This window comes from Lactuca sativa, chromosome 4, assembly GCF_002870075.4.
Source record: "Lactuca sativa cultivar Salinas chromosome 4, Lsat_Salinas_v11, whole genome shotgun sequence".
NCBI lineage: Eukaryota > Viridiplantae > Streptophyta > Magnoliopsida > Asterales > Asteraceae > Lactuca > Lactuca sativa.
In genome coordinates, this window is record NC_056626.2 from 99,896,488 (window position 1) to 99,902,817 (window position 6,330).

The 6,330-nt window shown below is 30.7% G+C and overlaps 1 long non-coding RNA gene across 1 annotated transcript; it reads left to right on the forward strand.

The window, feature by feature from the left end:
• The first annotated feature begins 1,388 nt into the window (after positions 1 to 1,388).
• LOC122197334 (uncharacterized) lies at positions 1,389 to 6,065 on the forward strand. Its single transcript, XR_006190582.2, has 2 exons — positions 1,389 to 1,585; positions 2,199 to 6,065. It is a non-coding gene; the product is annotated as an uncharacterized LOC122197334 (long non-coding RNA).
• Positions 6,066 to 6,330: the final 265 nt, after the last annotated feature.

The following is a 6,330-nucleotide window of genomic DNA, read 5'->3' on the forward strand; positions in this document are numbered from 1 at the left end:
CCCCATGCAACCCCTAGAGCATCACCTTTACACCATATCATCTTGATAGGTCATATCGATCAGTCTTTACCCTGATTGCATCAACCAAATCCCATCTCATTGTAGCTGAAACCCACTAGAAGCCAAACCTTGTTCATCATTTTCCTCAAAGCCGAACACTATCACCAACCCATCTTTCAACCGCCATCGAACCTCTACTTATTACACCTCATCACATATCAACGTCATCAACACTTTTTTCTTGCAAATCGAAAAAAGAAGGGTAAAGAAGGAATTGTGATTAGGCTTTCAAGGAGGGTGAAAGACGCAGAGGGGAGAGAAAAAGAAAGGAATACATGTTCTTTGATTTTGACCTGCAACCAAGAAACAAGAAGTTGATCCTATTTATCTAAAGAGAAAGGAGATAGTTGATTCGTCAATTAAAGGGCGAGTCTCGATTTTCTTGAGGTGTATCTAAGATCGTTTCAGAAAGAAGAAGTTGTTCTTAACATGAATAATTAATAAAGGAGAGAAAAAAGGGTTTACATGTAAAAACGGACCAAAACAAGCTTACTACCCTTTTTAGCAGGTCAAGGGGACTTTATGGCCCTAGATAACCAAAAAAAAAAAATGAAGGACCAATTAATTAAGAAAAGTTTGTAAGGCATCTCCCTTTAAAAAACCTTTTGCTATAAATGGGATTGAAAATAAAATACAAGATTATACCAAAAAAAAACATATGAGAGAGAGAGAGAGAGAGTATTTTTAGAGAAAATAGAAAAACAAAATAAAAAAATGGCAAAATAGTTGTTTCAAACCCTTTCAATTTTCCAAGGAACCAAAAATCACGAAAAAAAAAAATTAAATTAGAAACACGGGTTCAAATCCAATTGCTTTGTTTTAATCAAAATCTTACAAAAATAACAACCATAAACACTTGTTTTACAATTTTCCCATGAATTTATTCGGTTTAACTCAATCCATTCCACAATGACATATAACTCAAATTTAATGTCATATTAAACAAGTTAATAATAATCAATTGATTACAAATCATTATTTGTGTACAATTAATATTTTAATCTGATGTCTTAATACTAATTCAAGAAAAAAGTGTTACAAGTGACTTTAGAAAACGTAAATTATACATAGTGATTTTAGGTTTAAATCTTATTATAAAGAATTAATATTTAATAGAACCAAAATGTCCAATCTTTAATTCCACGCTAAATATTATTATCTAGGATAGGATTTAATATAAAACATATACTATTAATAAATTAAAGGTCTTCTATTAAACAAAACAGAAATTAATAAACAGCTGAAGAAATTAATCTATAATTTCGGAAAGCTTTTAAAAATAAATAACCGTTGGAAATCCAAAGAGTCTGGTTTGGGATTCGCGCATTTATATCTACGTTCTTCAGTCGTTTCGCTTTCAACAGACGCAAATATAGTATAACCCAGCTCCCTCTTTCGCTGGATTTATAACTAAAACTCGAAACTCGAAAGGGTTGGGTCAGTAATTGCGCATTATACCGTTTGTTCTTCAGCAATTCCACTCCTGATCCTTTACAGGAGACTCACAAAAATTGTCAAGATCGCTGTAAGTTTTCGATTTAGTATTACCCTTCTTCTTCAGCATTCATTCTGTCACTTTTCTTATGGAAGACTTGTTTTGTCAGATCAACATGTTTTAGTCGAATCCTTTTTTGTGGCTATGTCATGGTTGTTCTTCATATTTGTTAAAAATTCAATAATCATTCTTTGATTCACATATGTTGAACTGTGACTATGCTACTGAAGGATCTGTTATGTTTACTAATTTATTTTCCCATAACAAAATTATAGTTTCTAGAATTACGACTCTTATTAATATTTAACAATTATATGTTTGTGTAGGTTATACAGAATCATTTAAAGTGGTATACAAATATCAGATCCCAACATCAAAATATGAATGCTTGTATTTCGACATACCTTTGTTTAAAAAACATCAGTGAATGTGAGGGGGTTATATATGTAACAAAAAATTAAGTTTCCTTTTTCTAATATCTTGTTTATAGATTTAGTTTAATACGTTTTGTTTAAAATATCTATGAGATTTGGTCCTAAAAAACATATGAGAAATGCTTAGGTGTTACATCTTGTATAAAATCTTTTTGATGCTTAAATTCCTGTATTGTCCTTAATTAGTAATGGATCGCTTGGAATTGCAGTTTTCAGACGAAAAATAAGGATGAAGCTAATATTTTTTCAAGATTAGAATTATCATGTTGTTTTTACATGCATCAAGAGCTCCTAGCAATTTGGAAAAAAAGCCAAAGGTCAATATGTGGTCAAAGGTACAAAACCAAACTCCACTTTGCTGATTACTTAATAATTAATATGGATGCAAATTCTCTAATAGTGTAATAATGAAAAAAGCGTTGGTAGATTAGTGTCCCCATGAAGGGACCTATTTGTGAGCGATTGCCATTTTAATTTTTCCCAATAGGACATTATATTTTTATGTTATTATTAAGACAATGCACTTTGATTATGGTTACCAGTTTACATTATTATATATTATTTATTTTACTATTAGGAAATTTTCTTTGAAAATCGAACGGGTTGAGGCATTATAATTTCTTATATAGCTTTATACTCTCACTATAAAATCTATTAAGATATTGTACTTTCCCAATGTGTACTTTGATAGGCATTAAGGATTTTTTTTTTTCATTATTTGACAAATGTAACTACTCTTTTTTCTTTTTTCGATGTTTGATAGTCTCTTTGAAAAATAAAAAGGTGCAACACCACATCACCTACTTTTTTTTATTGTTTGATAGTCTCTATGTAAACCCTCTTGTTTTGCTCTACATTTGTCATAGAATAGCCTGCAGTTAATGCCCAATCTTGCAGCTTCGGATGCGGTAAAGTGTAATGGGACACAAAAGGTTTCTACTTTTAATTCATTATGCTTTTTCTTTTCTTTGTTTGATAGTAAGGGAGATGTAGCAGTTTCCCATGAAAACCTGAATGCAAGTCTTGAAATTAACTTCTATCCATTTGATGTGTAAGTATCAGCAGTCTCAAATTGGTTTATAAAATGCCAATTGTTTTACCATTATTTTGTTCATCTGTGTTTTATAGCATCCTAATTTCATTTCTTTCAATTATAGTGTTGTACTTTCAACTAATTTCTTATTAACACATTGTACTTTGAAAGTGTATCCAATTATGGCATCGAACTTATAGCTACTTTTCTATTAGAACATTATACTAATAATGTTGTTCATCAATCATGAAAGATAAATCATAAGCTTTCTGGTGTTTTCTTACTTTAATGGAAAGATCAAGCCCAAAGATCCAACTGTGATAAAAAAAAAGGTATGCACTCTCAACTCTTTGCATTATCAAAGGTCCTCTCTCTATCTCACTATAGAACAAGGATATTTTCGTCGTTTAATAAAAGAGGAAGAATGAACCTGAAATCCTTCCACCGGCCCCTATGAATGGTTCAAATCCATCAAATATGACATTCGAAGGAATTTGACAGAGTTGAATGGAATATTGAATTCCAATTCCACCGGAATCCACAATTCTAAAACATAGCTTCGATTTTCAAACATGATACTTAAAGAAATTCGACTGAACTGAATTCTGTCCTAATTGTCAATCAAACATGTCTTGATAAGGAATCTCGAACTCCAATTCTGTCGGAATCCGCGATTCCTTTTCTTAGCTGGTGGAACTACTCAACAACCCATTTTAGTTGTTACATCTTGTATAAAATCTTTTTGATGCTTAAATTCCTGTATTATCCTTAATTAGTAATGGATTGCTTGGATAATACTCAACAACCCATGAAGGAACCTATCTGTGAGTGATTGTCATTTTAATTTTTCCCATTAGGACATTATAATTTTATGATCTTATTAAGACAATGCACTTTGATTATGGTTACAAGTTTACATTATTATATATAATGTATTTTACTATTAGGAAATTTTCCATAAAAATCAAAAGTTATTACTTCACAATCTAACCTGTTAAATTATATTTTTTTTCCTTCTAAGATATTGTACTTTGATATTACTTTGAAAATCTAATAATGTTTGATTTTGGTTACCATTTATAGGATTATACTCTCATTTCCTGTTACGACATTGTACATTGAAAACTTGTTTGATTTTTGTTACAAATAGCATTTTATTTTTAAGTTTTTATCCTCTAATGACTTTGAACTATAACCTATTAAGTTCAATTTTTATTTTTTCTTTTTAAAACATTATGCTTTGAAAAACCTACCCAACTGTAGCACTACAACTTTTAGTTATAGCATTATGCTTTCAATGTCCCTATTTTTTAATGTTTTTTTTTTTCAAGAATGACATTGTATCATTAAATTCTTATCAATTATAGTTTTGATATCTAACCTATTAAGCCATTTTGACCAGTTATAGGAATTTACTTAAAATTTTAAATTTGTTTTACGCTATTACCCTCTTCAGACACATGCGATATGCTTTTCTTGGAGGGTTTGATGTGGCAATGAAACGTATGTTGGAAATTGTGGGTTGTAGTCATCAATCAAAGCCAATGCATGAGTTTTGTTCATTTGTGTAAGAGAACTTGAAATTGTTGGATGACATGGCGGAATTGTGACCTATTATGTTCCTTGATTACATTATAGAGTATATGATAAATTTATGTATTTTTCAATAAGTAAGGCTTTATGATGTTCTATTAGTGTGTGGTTTTTGCAGGGAAGAGGCAAGCTTTCAATACTTTAAATGTGAAGAGGCAAGCTTTACTTAAAGGTAACAATTTACAAAACTTTCTTCAGCACTTTTAGTTTTCGATACTTTAAAGAATATAATCTGTGTGATAATATCAAATCTTACAGCCTAGAATTCATCTCCTATGCTAATTATTAGTATTTAATAAAATAAAAGACAAACTTTGTGGATGGGTTCGTTTTATGGTTTCAGGTGCATCATCCCTACCTTTTCTCTTGATGTTATGTATTTTCTTAAAGCCTAAGTTATTTTTAACAACTTACTCTCTTTCATTTGTGTTTTTTAGCATCTTAATTTCATTTCTTTCTATTATAGTATTCTACTTTCAAAAAAAATATTTATTAACACATTGTACGTTGAAAATTAATTCAATTATGGCATCGTACTTATAGCTATTTCTCTATTATACTTTTAGATGACTACCCCTTTATAGCTTTGTGCTTTCATCTTATTCTTATTATAGCATTCATTATGCTTTAAAATTCTACCCAACTATAGCATTGTATTTCCGTTTTTTTTTTCTTTATATGACCTTGTACTTTGAACAATCTACCTATTCAAAGCAATTTTACTTTCAATTTTTTGCTTAGTAAACTGGGTAGATTTTTGAAAGTAGATTGTTGAAATAAAATGAAAGGAAAGTTGGATGCTATATATAGTAAGCAATCACTGAAAGTACATTGCTATTTCTGGTCACATATTTTTAAAGTTTGTTCATTATAGCATCGTACTTCCATTTCTTTGTGTCACAACATTGTAATTTCAACATTTTCTCATAAGGGCATTGCATTGTGCAGTTATAGTGTTGTACTTTTAATCTTTTTTATTAGGACATCCTACTTTAAAAAATCTATCCAATCACAGCAATGAAAATTGCTTTGTTTTGATGACAATGCTATAATTGGGAAGAGTACAATGCTATATTATGAAAAATGAAAGTAGGACTGTGGTGACAAGAGATACAAATGAAAAGGATAAAATAGTAGCTATTCGAGAAGCTACACTCTCCAAAGGAATATAAACTTCTAAGGATAATGATGATGCATTCCTTGAGGCTGGCCAACCCCTTAATAGGGCACGAATGACAGCTGGGACTCCAAATGCCCATTTTGCCCCTGCTCCCGCATTACCTCTGCAGTCATGATGGTTGGCCTGGTGGTCCCCCTTTCCCTTGGAATCCTTTTCTGTTTTTTCCTTCTTAATGTGAATTTGAGTGGTGGGTGCATAACAGATGCTATATAATATACAAATCAATGAAAGTAGATTGCTATCTGTTGCATTTAAAGCAATATTGATTTATACTATCCGTGTTTCAGAAGTAAAGCTTGTGGATGTTCCTGAGATGAACTATACATCTGAATTCTCTTTCTCTTCTGATTGGGTATGACCCTGTTTTCTTCTTCATCATCATTTCTTCTTTAAAAAATATAAATTTTAAACTGCACCAGTTGTATTGCTACTTTAAAACAGAAGAAAAGTTTTTCAGAATTGGTTTTTGATCAAATAGTCAAATTCAAAATCATGATCAAAATGAAAGGAGGAGAAACAATTGGCTCAGTGGCCT